A 20,598-nucleotide genomic window follows, 5' to 3' on the forward strand; every position below is an offset into this window, starting at 1 on the left:
CTGGTGCTTGCAGCAGCTTCTGAACTGAAAACCTATGACTTCGCAGAGTCTGCAGAGGTTCACATAGCCTCTGTGTGAAGCCTTTGTTCTTCCGCAGAGACCACATCCAAGGACAGATTTTAACACCTACAGAAGTCTTGCATAAACCACTGATAGAGGAGGCTTTAGGGCTTCAGGCAGTTCTCCCCATCCCCCAGCCAGGCTAGGTTGAGGACAATGGTTCTGGTTTGTCAGGAGCTCTTAGCTCCTGTTAGTTATAGAGGCAGGTTATGTCTGTTACCACGGAAACTGCAGCTGGAGTGGGGAAGAGGAGCAAGGATGAGGAATAGTGGGCAGAGGCTGGAATTTTCCAGCTCAGGAGGCAGACTGTGTGTGGAATCAAAAGACCAGAGCAGCACACAGTCAGTTCTCAATAAATATTCTTGGAGTGACTGAATGAAAATGTGGGAACTTGGACAAGTGACTCCTATCTCTGAGCCTCTTTCCTCATTTGTAAAATAAAAATAATAATTATCCTACTGCATAGGAGGTCTCCATTAAGATAATGTAAATGCAATCCTTAGCACAGGGCCAGGCACTTTATAAATCAAAATTTCTCAAGTGTGGTCTTCAGATCTGCTTCATAATTGTTTGGAGGTACTTATTTATAAATTCCAGATACCATATTTTTTCCCCTTCTCTAAGAGGAGTGAAATCATCTTCCCTCCCCACCTTTTTGCCTTCTCACTAGGGTGCCAGATAAAACATAGGAAACCCTGTATGCCCAAATGGGACAACATAACGCTAAAAAATTATTTATCTGAAATTCAAATTTATCTGAGTTATCTTGTATTTTTATTTGCTAAATCTGGCAACCTTGCTTCTCACACTAGGCTACGTTGTGACAAATGAAAAGCTGGTCTTATCAGCTGCTCTAGCAGATGATTCACTTAACAGCAATTCTAACTCCGGACACAGCATCCCCTTTTAAAGACTTCAGTCGGTCATTTGAGACATACTCATTGAGCATCCATTTTGCGCCAGGCATCTTTAAGGCGCAGTGGATCCTTGCACTGACAAGTGCCTGCCGTCTCAGACCTTTCATTCTAGTCACAGAATCATATAATATATCTTTTCCCCAGAACACACTGAAATCTATTCAAAATATGATCGAATAGAATTCTGAAACTGAAATTTACTCTTAAAGGATTAGTTCATGGCCTAGGTCATGATATAAAAGTAATGCATCCGAATACACGTTTCACCAAGCTCTATAACGGACAGGGACATAGAGCTAAAGGATGTGCTACGTGGGGCCCGTGGTTTCACCCAGTCACGTAGCGGCTGAGAGCTCGCTGATGGCAGGACTCGCCTCATTTTACCGACGGTTTCCCAGACGCCCTTGCGCAGGGGCCCTCACGGCGCGCGTGCGCACTAAGAACGTACTCGCTGACCCGGACATGCCTTGGCTGGGCACCACCCCTGTCCTCCTCCGTGAGCAGGGCACTACTTAGAGACTTGTGGCTCTAAGACCGTCGTCAGTGGAGGCTGTGGTCCTGCTGACTATTCTCTACTGAGGGACGTGGCGACTAGTCCACAGCCCTGGGCTAATACCGAGAACTCCAACGCCCGGCTTGGGCCTAGACCGCAAGGCCGGGCCGGGGGCGCACGCGCAGAAGGCCTCGGGCCCCCGCGTCATCTTGGGTCGTTGCGGGAGGCGCTCCGCCCTCAGTCTCGGCGTCTCCTTTCTGCCTGTGAGGTTGGTGGGCTCCCGGCTCGAGGCCCCTTCGGGACGTGGGGCTTCCCCTCCCTGGCGGCAACTCTCCGGGCGTTCTCCGGACAGACAGCAGTCCTGCCGTCCCCGTTAGGCCTGGCGCTGGACCCAGCCCGTCGGAAGGCAGGCGTTCCCCGCTGACCGCGCAACCTCGCTCCCCTCACCGTGTCTGTTGCGGGGCTGCTGCCAGGCCCGGCCCACCAGAGACCCCGGCGTCGCCGCCGGGCTGTGAGAAGGCGTGAAGCTTTCCAGAGCAGCTGCTGAAGACCGCGCCGCCCCACGCCCGTTCCGCGCGGGCATTTTCTCAGAACTCGGGGTTTCTGTGGACTGGCGCCGACTGGAGTGGGAGAAGGCCTGTGAGAGGCGAGGCACCGAGTCTAGGAAATGGCCGCTCTCTTGCTGGACTATCCAGCCTCTTTTGAGGTATAAATTTACATACGTTGAAACTTACGCATCGTAAGTGTACAACTCGATGTGTTTTAGCACGTTTATGAGTTGTGCCAGCCGCATCACAGTCCAGCTGTAGAACGTTTCCACCATTCCCTCCCCCGCTGAAATCCCCTCCAGCCGGTTTGCAGTCGGTCTGGCTGCAGCCCCGAGCAACCACTAATCAACCACTAAGCAACCACGTGATGTCTCCTTAGAGTTCCCTTTTCTGGACGTTTCATGGAAATGGAATCGGACGATATGTGATCTTTTGCGCCTGGCTTTTTATACGCAGCATAAGTTTTTGAGGTTCATCCGCGTTGTGGCATTTGTCAGGAGTTCGGAAGATAGCTTTGGTTCACAACTGCTCTGCTGGGCGTTCCGAGGAATTGTGAAGACCGTTGACTACATTCGGGCAACTGTAGGAATGCCGCTGCCCGTTTACCCTTCTCCTGAAGTTTGGCTCCGTTTTGCCAATTTCTGTTTTCCCTGGGTTGAGCATGTTTTATCAGGATTTTCAGATTTGTTTCCATAGAATCGTAGGGAGTCTGTTAAGGAAGGATGCTGACTTGGTTACTGCCTGGTGTGGTTTCAGATTCAGGCCCTGTCACTTGCTAGCTGTGAGACTTCGGACAACCGTTCAGCCTCTCTGTGTCTCAGTGTGCGATTATCCAATTGTTCCTAGGTTAGATGAATTATTGCATGGAAAGTCTTAGGATAGTGCCTGGCACACGGTCCGGCTAAAAATGTTAGCTGTCATCATCTTGCAGGGATTCTTTTGGGGGAGAGAGGGTGATGGGTCAAAAGATGGATGCTACTGCAACCCACTGGCCTAGGGTGTAAAATTTGTTGAGAAGCCTGTATTTTATGACTCAGATCAATTTGTGGCACGTAATCATTTGCTCCCTGGGAGGTTTATATCCCCCCAAAGGTTGATAGTTTTGGTACTTTCTATTTTCTCAGGAGATTATGCATTTCCATAATATTTGCAGACTTATTAGGTTAAAATTAAATGCTGTGGTGTTAAAGGTTAGAGGCCTGAGCTCTTACCAACTTTGGTGCCTTGGGCAATGTGCTGAACCTCCAAAGGCCCCAGTTACATCCGCAGAATTGGATAATAATGGCACCCTACCTTCCCTGGTTGTCTGGAGGATTAAATGGAAATCTTTTACTTAGCACAGCACCTGGCAACATAGGGAAAGTTTCATAATTGTCAGCTGTTGTTATTTTTATTATGCAGAGTTCTTTCCAGTTAAAACAGCTTAGGGACTGTAAACCTCTGTGAACCAGTGAATTAAAAGGAACTGGGAAGCCCTCCACAGTTTTCTAGGTCTTGGAACACATTGTGGAACAAAGAAATTATTTGTTCCTTGAAAGTTGCAAGGAAACTTCGTTTCTACTCCAGTCACGCTTTAAAGCCATGCTTTTTCTTCCTTTTGAGGGGTACTTTTTATATACTCTCCCTCAATTTCACTAAGTTTTAAGTTTAATACTAAAGAATATGGGAGTGAGTAAACCTTTTATGTAAAGGGCCAAATACTAATCTGAAATAGTAACTATTTCAGGATTTGTGGGATATATGGTGTCTGTCAAAATTAATCAAATCAGCAGTTGTGTGAAAGCAGCCATAGTATGTAAACTTGGGTGTGGCTGTGTTCAGTAAGACTTTATGGACATCGAAATTTGGATTTCATATAATTTTCATTCATCACAAAATATTCTTTTGATTTTTTTTTTTAACCATTTAACTACTTTTTAATTCAACCATTTTGTATGTGGACTGTACAAAAGCAGACGGCAGGCTGGATTTGGCCTGCAGGCTGTAGTTTGCTGACCCCTGCCATATTATTTCCTGACATAGTGACTAGTGGTGTGATCTGGAGTCAGAAAGACGTGGTTTTGATCTGTATTAATTGGATGTATTTGGGCAAGTTACCCAGCGCTCTCTCCTGTTCTTCATCTTGCAAACAGGCATTATACTAACATACCTACCTCCTTGGGTTGTTTGGTTAAGATAATGTGTGTGTGAAAGGTCTTGCACAGTGTTGGAAGTCACATAATTTTGAGAGTCAAATAGAATAAATGCTAGAGGGTGGAGCTAGATGACCTGAGTTTAAATCTTGGCCACTTATTAGCCACGTGACTTTGAGCTGGTCACCCAACATCTCTATGCCTCCCTTTCCTCATCTCTAAAATAGGGATATAGTAGTACCTACTTCAAACAGTTGTCTTGAGATTAAATAAGCTAACACTTTATAAAGTGCTTTAAAAAAAGTCCTGGCAAATATAAATTCTCAGTTAATATTAGCTGTTATTATTTCACAAAAAATAATATACTTGGGGTTGAAAAGCCTTGTGCTGTGTTGTTATAATGAAAGACTTTTGTCTCTCTTCACTGAAGTGGTACAATTTATAAAGCATAGGAATTATTTGTTCCTTGGACGTGTGAAAAACGTTGCCCTTAAATAGCAAGGGCTTAGAGCACTTTTTGAAGAAAGCACTCTCTTGACATTTGCCAAGTTTTTATTATCTGCCTTGCTTTCAAGAATGATCCATTTCATTATGGCTTTCAAATTTAATAGCCTAGAAATGTACCCAGTGGTGGTTGAGAGCTCGGGTGTCTGACAGATTTGGATTTGATTCTTGACTCTGCCACCTACTAGCTTGTAATCTGGGACAAGATAGTAACCCCTCAAGGCTTGCCTCTCATCTGTAAAGCTTGGATAATAATAGTATCTACCTCATAGAGTTGTTACGAGGATTAAACATAATAGTGCACATAAAGTGCTTGGTGCCAGGTCTTGCCTATTGTCAAAGTTCAGTAAATGACAGCTATTACTTTTATTATTCTCCAGGGCACTCTTAAAGTAAGACCCATTTGAGATTGAAAACCATTTGCTAGGTTCTTAAATGGGCAGCCTTCCCTCTTATTTTAGGTTTGGAATGCTTAACAGTATTATAAGAATTATTTGTTCTTAGGAGATTGCCCTCGTGTACTCATTAGTCATAAGTTTTTCTGAAAGGGGGCCATCTTTTGAAGATTTTCACTGTATTTGCATACGATTATGTTGGGAAGTAGTGAGCAGTGTAGACAGAAAGGCCTAGGTTTGAATCCTGCCTCTCTCAACTAATTAGATTATGACCTTGAGTAGATGATGTCTTCTCTGAGCTGCAGATTTCTCATCTATAAAACAAGTATATTAGTTCTAATTTTCATTAAGATTATTGGGAAAATTCACCCAGATAAATATTTTTTAATAACAACTTTATCCAGATAGAATTCAAATAACATACAGTTCACCCATGTAAAGTGTACAATTCAGTGGTGTTTAGTATATTCACAGAGTTGTGTGACCATCACCACAATCAATTTAGAACATTTTCATTACCCTAGAAAGAAACCCTCACTCTCCATTGCCCTCTCCCAGCCCTAGACAACCATTCGCTTACTTTCTGTCTCTACACATTTGCCTATTCTGGACATTTCATATAAGTGGAATCATATAATATGTGGGCTTTTATGACTGGCTCCTTTCACTTAGCATATGTTTTCAAAGTTCATCTATGCTGTAGCATGGATTAGTACTTCATTCTTTTTTATTGCCAAATATTCTGTTGTATGGATATGCCACATTTTATTTATCCATTCATCAGCTAATGGGCATTTGAGTTTCTACTTTTTTGCTATTATGATAACGCTGCTGTATTATGTATATGAACATTCATGTATGAGTTTTTATGTGAACATATGTTTTCATTCATTTAGAAATGGAATTGCTAGGTCCTGGGGTACCTCTCTGACCTTTTAAGGAACTGCCAGACTCTTTTCCAAGTGGCACCCAGATCGTTTGTAAAGCACTTAACCCAGTGCCTCACACAGAACAGGTGTCTCATACAAGGTAGCTATTCTGGTAGCACATTTTCATGGTAAGAAATATATTCTTGAAAGCTAGTATTCTAATTTAGTTAAATGAATTGGCAAGCCTTCTGTCTTTTTTAATGCCCTGGAACAATTTGTGCAGCCTAAGAATAATTTGTTGCTTGGGCATTTGAAGCACACTTCCAGTCAAACTGAGATTTCAAGGAAATTCTGCTCCCCTAGAAAATGATGCATTTCTAAAGTTTTCCATTTTGTTAGCATGGAATTATATAGCACAGTGGTTGAAGAGTCTGACCTCTGGAGTCATTTACTAGGTACGCAAGCTAACCCTAACCCTAACCCTTGTATGTCCAACAGATGATGAGGACACCTTTCTCAGAGGTATTGTAAGGATGAGCTGCAAATATATGTAATGCTTGATGCAGTGTCTAGCACACAGGAAGTGCTCAATAAACATTCATTTTTACTCTCATGGAGCTTGTGGGGTTGAAAATCCCTGTGCTAGGTTATTAAAATATACTGGAGACTCTAACATAGGAACTCTGTGTAAGAAGATGTTTGCTAATTTTATTTTCCTATTCCTCTGGTAGTCAGTTTTGGAAATTTGTATTTTCCTTGAAAATGTTCCTTTTCGTTAAAATTTTCATATGTATTCATCTAAATCTTATTTAATATTAACACGTTTGCTTTAACTTTTAATAGGTAACATATTTGTGTGGTTAAAAATTCAAAACAGAGAAGTGAAAATATCCTTCCCACATCTCATCTCCCAGCCACCAAGTTTCCTTCCCTATAGATAACCAGTGTCACTGGTTTTGTGAATAAGCTTTCCAAAGTTATTCCATGCACGTAGAAGCAAATGTGTATATATGTATGTTTCCCTTTTCATTTAACAAATGAAGCATACTGTGTTCAGTGTTCAGCACCTTGGCTTTTCACTTGACAGTGTGTCTTGGGGATCATGAGATATTTCTCATTCTTTTTTATGGCTATAAAATTTTCTATTATATGTAATAGATGGAATTTGTAAAATCTGTATTTCTTATCTCCAGCTGTTTTTCTGCTTTCTCATTCATGTTTTACTTCTATCTCAGTGATCGTCTTTTTCCTGTTTTCTTTAGATTTATCTTGTGGTAGGCCTTTGGCAAAACCAACCAGACAAGAATGCATAATCTTTCTTGGCCTGACGATCTGCATTGTGGAAGCCAAATCACCTCCATATTGTTCTAGTCACGTCCTGAGGTGTCAACATGTGAGTATATGTGGAAATCATGCCATTTTTCAGGAGACTTGGGGGAGATTTGAGCACTGGTCACCCCTAAGAGGAATTCTTGTAGCGTGCTAGAGGTTGTGATTGTGAGGGATCTCTAGTCCTTAAATAGCCTACAGAGCCCTGCAAGGTCTGACTTCTCTCTCCAGGCTTTGTCGTATGCTAGTCTGTATTCCAGCTCCACAGCTCTCCGTATTCCTTTCTGCCGCCTAACCTTTATACACACTGCTAATAAGGCATAGAATGTCCTTCTTCAGCCCCTGGCCCAGGTCAGACTCTCTCACTGTATATGTGTATGGTCCAGGGTATCTTCATCACATTTACTGCTTGTCACTCAGAGTACTTGTGTGGTTATTTGTTTGGCTTCATCCTCGGACTATACGCCCCATGAAGGCAGAGACTGCATCTCCTTTCTTTTTCATTGTATCCCTAGTGTGTGGATCTAGTTAATCCTCAATACCTATTTATTGAATGATTGAATAAATGAGCATCTACCATTTTGCCAGTTCAGGATTAGAGCTTTCTGGCTGGTAAACTTTTGCAGTTTGAGAAAGATGTATGGGAATAACCCTGCATTTTCTAAATGAGTATTTTGATTAGCATGTGATAACTTCTGGATGTTTTTGCTTCCTGTGAGAGAAGGTGCCCAGTGCCCTCTTGGGCAGGGACATGTGAGCAGAACATTGGGTAGGTGAGCCTTCCTGGCATACAGGAACTCTTATAGTTCTGAACCTTAACACGGTCTGCCAGACTTGACATATTTTCCTTTTATAACATCTGATTTGTGATAGGGTTGTCCTTTGCCTGTCTTTAATCTTATATGTAATTAATTGCTTTGGGAAGCTGTTCTTTTAGTATTTGAATTTTGGAGAAGTTTTTGTGAAAGTGTTGGTTGCCTTTAATATGAGTGTTTGATTTTCTGTTTTCCTGAAGTTCCTTGAGATGGTTAAAAAATTAAAGGTAAGTTTACCCTTAAGAAAAATTGGTTAGATTTGCATTATTGAGGAACTATATACAAATTTGTATACTAAGATATTTACCTATCCAGCACTGAATGTATACACAAGAGTCCTAAACACTGAAGAACTGGTTTCTTTTTTTTTTTTTTTTTGTAAAGTAAGTGTTTATTTTAACCTGACTGTTCATGCAACAAACCAGCTCTGTGCGGAGGCCTTCTAGAGTGAGAGCTCTAGCAGAGACCTCTGCGGAATCCCTCCCCAGCGTCTCCACTTGCCTGAGTATAAGCATTTCAGATGTGGCCTATCCACAAGAGAGCTCGTGGTGTTATGTTCTTCCCCTGCGCAAACCTGTGACTCGAAGACTCACCAGATAACACTTCCATCTACCCAGTTGCCCAAACCAGAAATGGAGGCATCATTTCTGATACTTATTCTTTATCACAGATAGACAAATTATCAGCAAGATTTGTCTATTTTGTCTTCAAAATACATCTTGTATTTGTTCACTTCCCCTGTCCCCACTGCCACGGTGCTAGTTCAGAGCACTGTTGTCCTTTGCCTTGATGGCTGCCTCCTAAGTGGTCTTCCTGCTGCCTCTCTTACCTATCTCTAGACCCCCAGTTCTCCATTCAGCAGCATGTGTCATCTTACGATGGATTATGTCAGACCTTAATTAAAAGTCCTTAATGGCTCCCCATCACACTGAGGACAAAATTCAAGATCTTTATCTTGGCTTACAGTTCCTGAAGTGCTGGCTCTTGCATACCTGTACAACCTCATTTTATGCCCCTTGACCCCATTCTTGCTATCCTCCAGCCATTCTAGTATCTTTTCCATTTTTTTCCTTTATGGTCTTTGTATCTTGCTATTTTGTCTGTCTAGAATGTTCTTCCCAGGGCTGGCTCTTTGTCACAGTTCAGTCTTAGCTTCTCTTCCTCAGAGAAGCCTTCTCTGACTATTCTATGTGACCACCACACACACCCCCCTCCTCACTTCAGCATCCTGGTTTGTTTCTTCAGAGCCCTCACCACAGTTTTTAAAGGTTTGTTTTGTTAACTTACTTATTGTATGTATCATCCCAGCTAGACTGGAGCTCGAAGACATATTTATCAAATAAATTAATTAGGGCTGGGGCCATTTCAATTCCATTCGCAATGAACCATGACCCTGGCCTAGCATTGCGTCTTCTGTATAGCAGGCACTCAACTATTTGTTGAAAGAATGGATGAATAGGCATTTACTGAGAGACTTCTATGTATGAAGCTCTGTGCTAATTCGTGGGATAATAATACCCAGATAGCCCAATCTATGACAGATTTATTGTAGATCAGAGGTTCTCAAACTTGTTGGTCTCAGGACTCATTTACACTCTTGAAAATGGTTGGAGAGTCCAAAGAACTTGTGTATGTGAATTATACCTATCAATACAGTTTTAGAAATTACAACAAAGTTTTAAATGTGTATTAATTCATTTTAAAGTAACAGTAGTAAATCTATTACATGTTAATGTAAGCAACATTTTTTTAATGAAAAATGACTTAATTCCAAAACAAAGGATTACTGAGAAGACTGGTGTTGTTTTACATCTTTGCAAATCACTCTAACATCTAGCTCAAATGAAAACATCTAGATTCTCATCTGCTTTAGCATTCAGTCTGTCATGATATCACATGTCACAGAGCCTCAGGAGAACTCCATTGTACACTTGGGAAAGAAGTGAGAACTGCTGTAGATGATTTAGAAGATTATATATGTCTATATGTATATATTTTTTTTGTGTGAGGAAGATTAGCCCTGAGCTAACATCTGTTGCCAATCCTCCTCCTTTTGCTGAGGAAGATTGGCCCTGGGCTAACATCTGTGCCCATCTTCCTCCACTTTATATGTGGGATGCCTGCCACAGCATGGCTTGATACCCAGTGCGTAGGTCCGTGCCTGGGACCCGAACCGGTGAACCCCGGGCTGCTGAAGCAGAGCAGGCGAACTTGACCACTATGCCACCGGGCAGGCCCCCAGAAGATAATATTTTTGATTGAGATGGTGCTGTGAGTTTTTGCATTTATACTTCAACCTCTTTTTAATATAAACTTCTAATGATAGAGATATTTATGTCATCTTTGTGGATCAAAAACTGAACAGAAAAACACGAGGATATGTGGGGTTGAAGACATGAACCAGCTGGACTTCTTATCTTGAAATCAGCAGAGGTAGTTAACAGTTTGCTGTGGAGTAACGAGGTCCAGAAGCATCCCATGCATAGTGAGGCCCCAGGCCCACTGTGTCAAACAGAGGCAGGGTGGGATTCTCCTGACATGAAATGAGACTGAAAAAACCAGTGATGGTTACTCAGGGCTCCAGCTTATATTATGAGTGGTGGCAGGAGGTAAAAACATTGCCATGCAGAGAGGACCCAGTCTAAGCTTAAATCTTGCTCAGTGACTAATACACCCCTTTATCACATGGCACGGAGCCCCCAGGTGACAATATAAGACTTGTTTCAGGACTGAATTTCTCAGGGGCAAGGCAGAGACAACCAAAAAAAAAAAATGCTAGATGTGGAGGGAAGAGAAGTTCAGAGAGGAGGGGAAAAAGATATCCCATAGGAGAAACACTTAGAAACTAAAATTGCAGAGCACTGAGTTAAACTTAGGAAAACTTATGGCAAGCAAGACAGCAAAATCAACAGTCAGGACATGAATTCACTCCTGACAAAAAGCAATTTAAATCAGACAGTTGTAATGTAACTTTTTAAGATTCTTGGAATATGAGAGTATTCATAAAGTGTTCATCCATTTGAGAAAGGTGGATATAAAAAAGTACCAATTAAAAATCTTAGACATGAAAAAAATATAGCCATTGTAAAACACATCAAGGGAAACACTATATAGGATGCAGTTAAGAATTACTCTGGGGCTGGGCCAGTGGCGCAAGCGGTTAAGTGCATGTGCTCCGCTGCGGCAGCCCAGGGTTCACGGGTTTGGATCCCGGGCGCGCACCGCTGCACTGCTTGTCAAGCCATGCTGTGGCGGCGTCCCATATAAAGTGGAGGAAGATGGGCATGGATGTTAGCCCAGGGCCAGTCTTCCTCAGCAAAAAGAGGAGGATTGGCAGATGTTAGCTCAGGGCCGATCTGCCTCACAAAAAAAAAAAAAAGAAGAATTACTCATAAAGCAACCTAGAAAAGAATGCGAAAAATCAAGAAGTTAAGATAAATTGAGGATAGATTAAGAAGGGTCAGTATACTCTAATAAGTTGAGAAGAAGAGAATAGAGTTGAAATGGCAGAAAAGCTCTATTGGCCAAGACATACTGGCCGAGAATTCTCAGAATGGAAGAAAGACCTTCACCGGTCACACAGTCCTGAGCAGGATAAACAAAAATAAATCTGTACATAACCCCTATCCTAAAAGCTACAGAGGGACAAACCAATGTTATTAGGAACATTTAGGTTGACAGCAGACCTTATTAGCAATGTTAGGTGTTAGACAATAGAATAATATCTTCAAAATAAGGAGAGAAGATAAGGGTCACCTTAGAATTCCATACCTAGAAAAACTGTCATCCAAAAATGTCTTTTAAAGCGATTTTTAGAAATACAAATAGGTAGACTACCTTATACACCAACTAAAAGAATTATTTAAGGAATTATTACAATGAGAGAAAAATAGTGAACCTAGAGGGAAGGAATGAAATTCAAGAAACAAGAATGAGTGAAAAAATTCTCAAAATGTCAGTAAATATAATTAATCATTGATTGTAAAGATGGTTTTTGGTTTGTTTAAAAAAGGTATAGCTAAAATTCTAGACAATAACCAGGAAGGTGGGAATAGGAAATTCAATGAATTGCTAAGGTATGCCAGGATCCTTTATTATTTTATACTCTGTTAAAAAAATATGTACTGTGTATAAATTAGGAATTTAAAGATAGACAATAAAGTAACTGAAATACAATTCAAAATAGCAAAGGGAAAAAAGAATAAAAAGAACTAACTGAGTAGAAGGCAAGAAAGGAGAAAATATGAAGCAAAGGAAAAGGCATATTCAATAAGCAGATATATCTGAAATTAAAAATGCAAACAGATTAACTCCCTGCTACAAATAGATGACCAGATTAATTTCTTTGCTATCCAGCTTAACAGAGGAAATCATGGACTTCCTTTTACCTAAAAACATGGCCTTGAAATATACAAAGCAAAAGCTAAAAGAATGACCAGGAGCAATGGATAAAACCATAGGCATAATGGGAGATTTTATTATAACTATTTAGAACTGATACATCAAGCAGACAGAAAATTAGTAAGGATACTGAAAATGTAACCACACAATTAATAAGCTTGATCTTGTGAACATACATAGCAATTGGTACCTAACAATTAGAAAATGTGCATTCTTTTCTAACACATTAAACAATTAAAAATTGATTATATCCTAAGATCACAAAGGAAGTTTTAACAAATATCAAATAATAGCATACAGGCCATATCATTTGGCTTTAGTGCAGTTAAATTAGAAGTCTATAATCAAAGGATTTTTAAAGAACCTGAAAACTAAACACGTTACTTTATGTCACTAAGAGGAAATCTAATGGAAACAATATATACAGTACTGGACAACAATGAAATATATGGAATGAGGTTCAAGTGGTACTTGCAGGGAAAGTTGTAGCCTTAAATGATTCTGTTAAAAATTAAGAAAAATTAAAAGTAAAGGAGTTAAATATGCAAGTCAAGACTCGAGGAAAAGAAACCCAAGTAAGTAGAAGGAAGGAAATAATAAAGAACAGAGATTAATTAAATGGAAAAGAAGAAAAAATATGGTCAAAAAACCAAAAGTCACTTTAAAAGACATAAAATTGTCAAATCTTTAGCAAAACTGATGAAGAAAACAATAGATGAAATGATAATGGTAATAGAAAAGGGGACGTAATTACCAATGAAGAAGAGATTAAAAATCAAAAGAATACTGTGAATAATTATATGGTAATAAATTTAAGTGAAATGGACAATTTTCTTGGAAAGTATAAATGACCAAAGTTGACTCAAGACAAACCTTCAATATAAGTCCAAAACTAAGGAAACTAAGTCTAAAATATTCCATGCAAAAGACATCAGATTTAGATAATTTTACAGTGAGTTATAGTAAACTTTGAAAAAGCAGAGAATCTCTATTTTTATATAAACTGTTGTGGAGAATATAGGCAGCAAGTCATTTTATAAGGCTAGTATAACCTAGATACCGAAACCAGACAAGGATAGTATAATAAAGAGCTTAGATGCAAAAAAAAAAAAAAGTAAAATATAACCCAGTTGTATCCAGCTGCGTGTGTGTATAAGTCAGACCCTCGTAATCATGATCCAGGAGAGCTTAGGAATGCCAGCATGTTTCAGCATCAGAAAATTTGCCTTCTCCACGTTAACACATTATACAAAATACTAAAGTATAACCTTCCCAAAAGATGTAGAAAAGTCATTATATAAAATTAGTCTTATTCATGAGAAAATTTTTAGAAAACTAGAACTTAAAGGAATTGCCTTAACCCCTAATAAAGAGGCTCTACAAAAAAGCTTGTTGTGAGCATTTTTACTTGATGAGGACAGATAGGAAGTATCCCCTTTTCAGGTCTAGAGCAAGACTTATTACATATCAGCCCAGAGGTCTTATCCAATGCATTATGATAATGAAATGAGGTATGATTGTCAATCAGTGTAAAAAATTGTCGTTAATCAAGATGTTAACATTAAACAAAAATCCAGGAAAATCTTTTTGTCTAATAGACAAACTTATTAGAACTAACAAGTGAGGTCAGCAAGTTCACTGGATACAAAATCAACACGTAAAAAGCAATAATAGATAATTCTCAAGAACTCATAACCCAAGATAAATCATGAGAAAATATTAGACAAACTCAAATTGAGAGACATTCTACAAAATACCTGACTGGTACTCCTCAAAACTGCTCAAGTTATGAAAAGCAAGGAATACTGAGAAGCTGTCACAGCCCTGAGTTGCCTCAGGAGACGTAACAACTGAATGTAATGTGGTGTCCTGGATGGGATCCTGGGACAGAAAGGAAGACATTTATAGAAAAACAGGTGAAATCCAAATAAAGTCTGTAGTTTAATAGTTTTGTATTAACGTTAATTTCTTATTCTGACAATGTACTAAGGTTATGTTAGATGTTAACTAACGTCAGGGGAAACTGGGTAAGGAATCTTTCGCTATCTTTGCAACTTTTCTGTAAATCTGAAGTTATTAAAAAAAAAAAAAAGCTGTACCACTGTTGTAACCCAAGAATAACTACCTAGATACGTAATAGGAAAAAAGACCCCCTAAAGTCAAATAGGATCTTTATAGGAAAAAGAAATTATAATATACAGATGATGGCTGTAGAAGGCATGAATAAATGGGTGGCATAGACCATTGTTAAAGATGGGAGGCCTCGAAACAATGTTTTCAGTTTTCTCTAAATTGCTCTATGAATTTGTAAAATGTCAGTCAAAATCCCTGTAGGATATTTCATCAAACTTGACAAGCTAATTCTAAAAGTCTTTTGAAGATAGAGGGCTAAGAATAGCCAAAGACACTTTTGAAAAACAAGGGAGGGCAGCTGCCCTTTCAGATATCAAGCTGTTGTAAAGCTGTAATAGTTAACTATGCTGTGTTAACACACAGAGACAGACACATGGGCCAGTGGGACAGACTAGAGAATTGAGGAACAGGCCCACTCATATATAGAAACATATGTCAAGAGAAAAATGAGATCCCTCCCACAGAACATATATAAATGTAAACATAAAGAAAATAAAATTTAAGGCTATTAGAATATCTTTATGACTTCAGCATGGGGAGGGATTTCTTAAGGTATAAAAAGCATAAATCTGAAGGAAGAGATTGTTAAATTTTACAGCACCAGTATTTAACACACTTCTATGACAAAAGCTATTGATGGCTTTTCTTTTAACCTTGTTTATGGTACGGATTTTAGACTTATATTTAAGCATAACTGGGGTAGAGGACGGGTAATTCAAGCTGCAACATTTGCCTTTAAAGAAGATCACTCTGGATGCTGTGTAGAGAGTGTTGGAGGGAGGAGTTTGGAGTGGAAACAGGTGGCCAAGTGAGTAGGCTAATATCTAGGGGCAGTGGTAGTGACTAGAATACCCTGCAGAGGGAACTTAAGGGACAAATTTGGGATGTGTCTTGGATGTAGAATCAGCAGGACTTGCTAGTGAATTGGATATTGGTGGTAAGGAAAAGAGGAATCGAGAAAAATTGTGAGATTTTTGGCTACTGCAACTGGTGCTGTTTATAGAAATGGGGAAAAGGGAAATTAATACTTGTTTTAAATGCTTTGAGTTGCCTATTAAACATCCAGGTGGAGCAGTTAGCTGCTAAGCAGACAGTTGGATATATGAGACTGGGCTTCTGTGGCAAGTTCTGTGACAGAGGATTTAAATTTGGGAGCCATTGGTGTGTAGGTGGTATTCAAACCATGCTACTAGGTGAGACCGCTACCGAGGGAGTGGATGCTGATGGAGAAGTTTAGTGACTGAGTTCTGAGCATTTAGAGGTTGAACAGAGCAGAACCCACCTAAGATGAAGGAGAAGAGGCCATTGACGTGGGGGGAAAACCAGGGCAGTGTAGTGTTCCCAGAAATGAGATAGCGTGGGTTTTTGTTATCATTGTTTGTTTTAATGAAGATGTTGAATGTTACTGAAAGATCAAGTGAGATTCAGAACAGGTTTCCTAGCTGCAGAGGGCATTGCTTAAATTTTCAAGCAGTTTTAGGGGCGTGGAAGGGATGGAAGCCTGTGTGGCATAGTAGAGGGAGAGAATGTGTGGTAGGTCATTGAGTCAGTGACAGAAGACCACTCAGTCAAGAGGGTTTTTTTTTTTGGTGGGGGGAGGGAGTGCTGAGAAAAGGAGTACTAGCTGGAGGAGCTCTGAGAGCATGTGGTATCTGATGGGAATGAATGATCCAGGATCCAGAGAGACACTTAAGTATTGCAGATAGAGAATTGAGAAGGAGAGCAGGGATGGGGTCCATAGAATGTGTTCAAATCACCTCCAAAACCATAACGAGACATTAAGATCACCTGGGGAGCTCCAAAATAAACACAGGTCTGTGGGACCCTGGGCATCTAGTGTTGAACCCTCCCCAGCTGATCGGAACCCATAGCCAGGTTTGAAAACCTCTGACCTAGGGGTGGTACCACATTCACTTTAACTGGTACCCCTAGAATTTCTATAGAGGCTGCTGGAGAATATGTTCTGAAGATGCATAGCAAACACAATGTTTTCGTTCAGATTTTATGTTTACGTGGCCCTGCTGGGTGAGAAGTGGGTGTTGAAGACTTGGGGAGTTTAGACATCCCCCACCCCAAGCCGGTAGCTTCTTAATGTAGCAAGCAACCACTGATTTATACTTACTAAGTATAAATATAAAATTTAATTTTGGGTATCATATTTTATGTGCTTTTAGGTAACCTGATTTTTGTAATTGACTTGATGTATCTTATGAATTTTTTCCTTTAAAGTTAAAAATCATACATTTTCATTGGCCACATAAAATTGCAATGTATGGATTTACCAGAATACAATTTAATTCTTCTGCGGAGTACATTTTTCTAATAAAAATGAAGCTCCATGAATATGCTTGCATGTAATCTCTTGTACATCTCTGCTTATTTCCTTTGCTTTAGTTCTTTGAGAGTGGAATAGTTGGATCAAAGGGAGGGTACATTAATGAGCTTTTTATAATTCATTGATTTTACTACTAGAAAAGAAATACATATTTCTATCAAGGAGATTAAAACAGTATGGATTGGAGAAGGGAAAAATCCTTCCTTCATCCTCCTTCCCCTCATTCCTTTTCCATAGAGGTAGCCAGTTAACAATTTCTTGTATACTTTTCCAGAAGTTTTACCTGCAAATGTGTTCATCCTTAACAAACAAACGAACACACTTACCAGTTCATTTCTACCCCTTCAGCACCTCGTGCGTTTCGCTAACTCTGTTACCGAGTCGTGGTCTGTCTTAGCCCCAGACGGCGCTAGCCCGTGAGTTAGTCACCCCCGTCCGCTCCTGTCGCTCGCGGTCCCGCTCTGTGCCACCGCCTGCAGCGCGCTTGCATGGGTCTGCTGGACGGCGACCCCACTCGTGCAGAACGTCCATCCCGCGCTTGCCCGGGCTCCCCGTCTTGCGCTCCGTTGAGTCAGGTCGTGATTTTTCTCCGTAGGTCTCAGCCATTTGTATTTTCCTGTGAATCGCCCGTTTCCTTCCCTTCTGCCCCTTTTTTCTGGCTTGGTTTGGTCTTTAAGAGCTCTTCGTTTATTAAGGAAGTTAGCCCCGTGCCTTTCATGTGTCCCAGGCAGAAAGTCTCGTCTCCCACTTTCTCGTTTGTCTTTAGGCTTCGACATATGTTTTTGCCCGCCGGATTTGCATTTTTTTAGACAAATGTATGTTTTCTTCTTCGGCGGTTTTGCGTTTCGGTGTCATTAGTGGGCCTTTCTCCGCATCACCCCCCTGTCTTTGTTTGGGGGTCGCACACACCCACTCACCCCCCCCTTTTTCCAGACCCCTCTTTGGGGCCCCTCGCCTCAGCTCAGTTGACGTCAACCTCCTGCTTTCGCGCCAAGCCGTGGCCACGGCAACCGTGGCCTGATTGGCAGGGCCTGGGGGCGTGGCGAGGGGCCCGGGGCGGTCAGCACGCCCGCTGATTGGTCCGCGCCGGAGCCCCGCCTCTGCGGAGAGGCTGACAAGGAGTCGCGGGCAGAGGCTCGGCGCAGACGCCCGGGAGCTGCGGGAGGACGAGGTCGGAGAGGGGCGGAGGGCATGTCCGCCCTTGGCTGGTGGCGCCGCTGGGCGCCTGGGGCCGTGTGGGCGCGCTAGACGGCGCGCAGGCAGCGCTGGGCGGAGCCGTCGGGCGCCGTCGGGCGGTGCGGTGAGGTGAGTGCGACCGCCCCGGCCTCGCACCTCCGCACCTCGACGGTGTGCCGGACTGTGTGCCCGGCGGCAAGGCTGTCACATGCCGCAGGTCCGGCCCTCGGGCGGCCGAGCTGGGGTCCCCAGAGGGCCGACGGGGGCTGCTGCGCTTGCCGCAGCGGCGCCATCTTGCGCAGCTGGCCGGGGTCTCGGGGGCGGGCCGCCCCGCTGAGGGGCCGTGGGTCTGGGGGCTCCCGCGCCATCTGTCCTGGGTGGAGGTGGGGAACCGGGATGGACGGCCGCGGCGGCAGCCCTGGGCCGAGGGCGGCACTGCCGCGGACTCCTGTCACGGTGGGCCCGCTCGGGTGGGCGGCGGCGAAGTGGTGGGAGGAGTGGCCTGTCCCTAACGCGAGGGCCAGCGTAGTCTCGGGCGCCCCCGCTTTTCTCGGCTGGGTCTGGGGGCTGCAGAGCTCTGGCCCCATCCCTCGGGGTCTCCGATTGGCCGGGTCCCAGGGCCGCCCCCCCCCCCGCATCCACGCGCTTCCTTGGGGGCGGGACTTGTTTGCCGCAGAGGCGGTGGGAGGGGCCAGGGGCTGCAAGGGGCGGGGCTGAGGCCTGTCGTGCCTGCGGGCATTTTCTCTGGGCGGTGACGGACTGGGAGCCCCGCCCACCCCAGCGCCATCTTTGGTGTGGGTGCTAAGGGTTGCTGTGCAGGCGCTGTCCTGATTGGTTGGCTGTGTGTTGGGGCGGGGCCAAGGTCTGTCGGGACTGCGGGTCACTTTGGGCACTGACCGTCTGGTCGAGCCCCACCTACCTCCGCGCCACCTTAGATTGGGGCGGCCCAGGTTTGCCGCGCAGCCGTGGTCTTGGCTGGTTGGCCGAACGGGCGGCGCCGAGGGCTGCAGTGGCCCTTGAAGGCTGCGGGTCCTGCCTACCGCCCACCTTCTTTGCTGGTCGCAGGTCTGGTCGCAGAGCTTGCCGTGATGGTGCCACCGTGAACTCTGATTTCTGAGATTGGGCCTCGGCTAGTGACAGCGCGCCGTTTTACCGGCCTGGATAAAACAAGATAATATTTTATCTCCTGGAGAATCTTATGTCTGGTGAAGCAGGCGCTGTGCCCCTGTTTGCCGTGGCGCCCAGATTTGCCGCGGCTGCTGCCGTCATGGAGCTGGTTGTACTGAGGGACAGGGCTGCAGGCCGTCAGTGTGCCCAGTTTCTTCTTGGCTGGGTCCGAGGCCTGAGATCCCCACCTCTTCCACTGTCGTCGTCTTCCTGAGGCTGTTTTCACCCTGGCGTGTGTCTGGCTTCACCTTTTGGCTGGGGGTGCTGGGGGCGGGGAGCAGCCGAGGTGAGTTGCGCAGGCGCCCTGTCAGCAGGGCTGAGAGGGTGGGGCCACGGGCTGTCCTGGGGACCGAAGTGCTGCAGAGCCCCGCCCCCCGACGCTGTATATGTTGGCCAGTAGGTGGCATCCGCGGCTTACTGCGCAGGCGCCATCATGAATGACAGTGGAGCTGCAGGGGGCGGGCCGGAGGGAGGGCTGTTGTGTTTTGAATGACGGAAGAGGGGGCTGCAGAGCCCCGCCCACTCTGGCGGTGTAGTCGCCGATGGGTAGCAGCCAAGCTTACTGCGCAGGCGCCATCATGAATGACAGTGGAGCTGCAGGGGGCGCGCCCGAGGGAGGGCTGTTGTGTTTTGAATGACTAACGGAGGACTGCATACCCCTTGCCTATCTAGCGCTCTTGGTCTAGGGGGTGGCCCTGAAGCTTACTGCGCAGGCATCCTCTTGAATGATGGTGGTGCTGGAGGGGTCTGGTCCGAGGGAGGGACTGTCATGCCCTGAGTGACTGACGAGGGGGCTGCAGAGCCCCGCCCACTCTAGTGTTGTGTCGGCCGATAGGTGGCAGCCGAGGCTTCCTGCGCAGGCGCCATCTTGACTGACGGTGAACTGCAGGGGGCGGGCCCAAGGGCGGGGCTGCAGAGCCCTGCCTACTTTAGCATGGGGTTTGTTGGCCGACAGGTGGCAGCCGGAGCCTATTGCGTGCGCGCTATCTTGAATGACTGGAGCTACAGAGGTCCGTGGGAGGGGGTGCTTTGTCTCGAGTGACTGATGGGGCTGTAGACGCCTGCCCTTGCTAGCGCTATGTTTGTTGGTCAGTAGATGGCCACTGAGGCTTCCTGCGCAGGCGCCATCCGGAATGACGGAACTGCAGGGGGCGGGCCTGAGGGAGGGGCTGGTGTGTTCTGAGTGACTGACGGGGGCTGCAGAGCCCAGCCCACCTTTCCTGGCCAAGGAAAGGTGACTGAGGCTTGCTGCGCATGCCCCAAGCTGAGTGACAGTGGGACTGTGCGGTGCGGGCTGAGGGGCTTTGGGGTCCTGGGAGACTGT

General features: G+C 44.0%; 1 protein-coding gene and 1 long non-coding RNA gene across 22 annotated transcripts in view; one reads left to right on the forward strand and one right to left on the reverse strand.

Moving 5' to 3' along the window:
- The window catches only part of LOC147912699 (uncharacterized), a 45,060-nt gene extending 27,253 nt beyond the window's left edge, over window positions 1–17,807 (reverse strand). Inside the window, exon 1 of the long non-coding RNA XR_015549413.1 lies at window positions 17,258–17,807. This is a non-coding gene — a long non-coding RNA (uncharacterized LOC147912699). The remainder of the gene's footprint in view (window positions 1–17,257) is intronic.
- The window catches only part of PEG3 (paternally expressed 3), a 48,666-nt gene continuing 29,824 nt past the window's right edge, over window positions 1,757–20,598 (forward strand). For 20 of the 21 annotated variants that reach the window (XM_087421008.1, XM_087421010.1, XM_087421009.1 and 17 more), the window contains exon 1: window positions 18,091–18,236. The gene's annotated coding sequence lies outside the window, so the exon portion shown is untranslated. Of the gene's footprint in view, window positions 2,177–7,180; window positions 7,312–18,090; window positions 18,237–20,598 lie in introns of those variants that run through there. The other variant, XM_087421012.1, reaches the window with a different exon arrangement.

Source organism: Ceratotherium simum, chromosome 33, assembly GCF_057802395.1.
Source record: "Ceratotherium simum simum isolate JZ-2026a chromosome 33, ASM5780239v1, whole genome shotgun sequence".
Classification (NCBI taxonomy): Eukaryota; Metazoa; Chordata; class Mammalia; order Perissodactyla; family Rhinocerotidae; genus Ceratotherium; species Ceratotherium simum.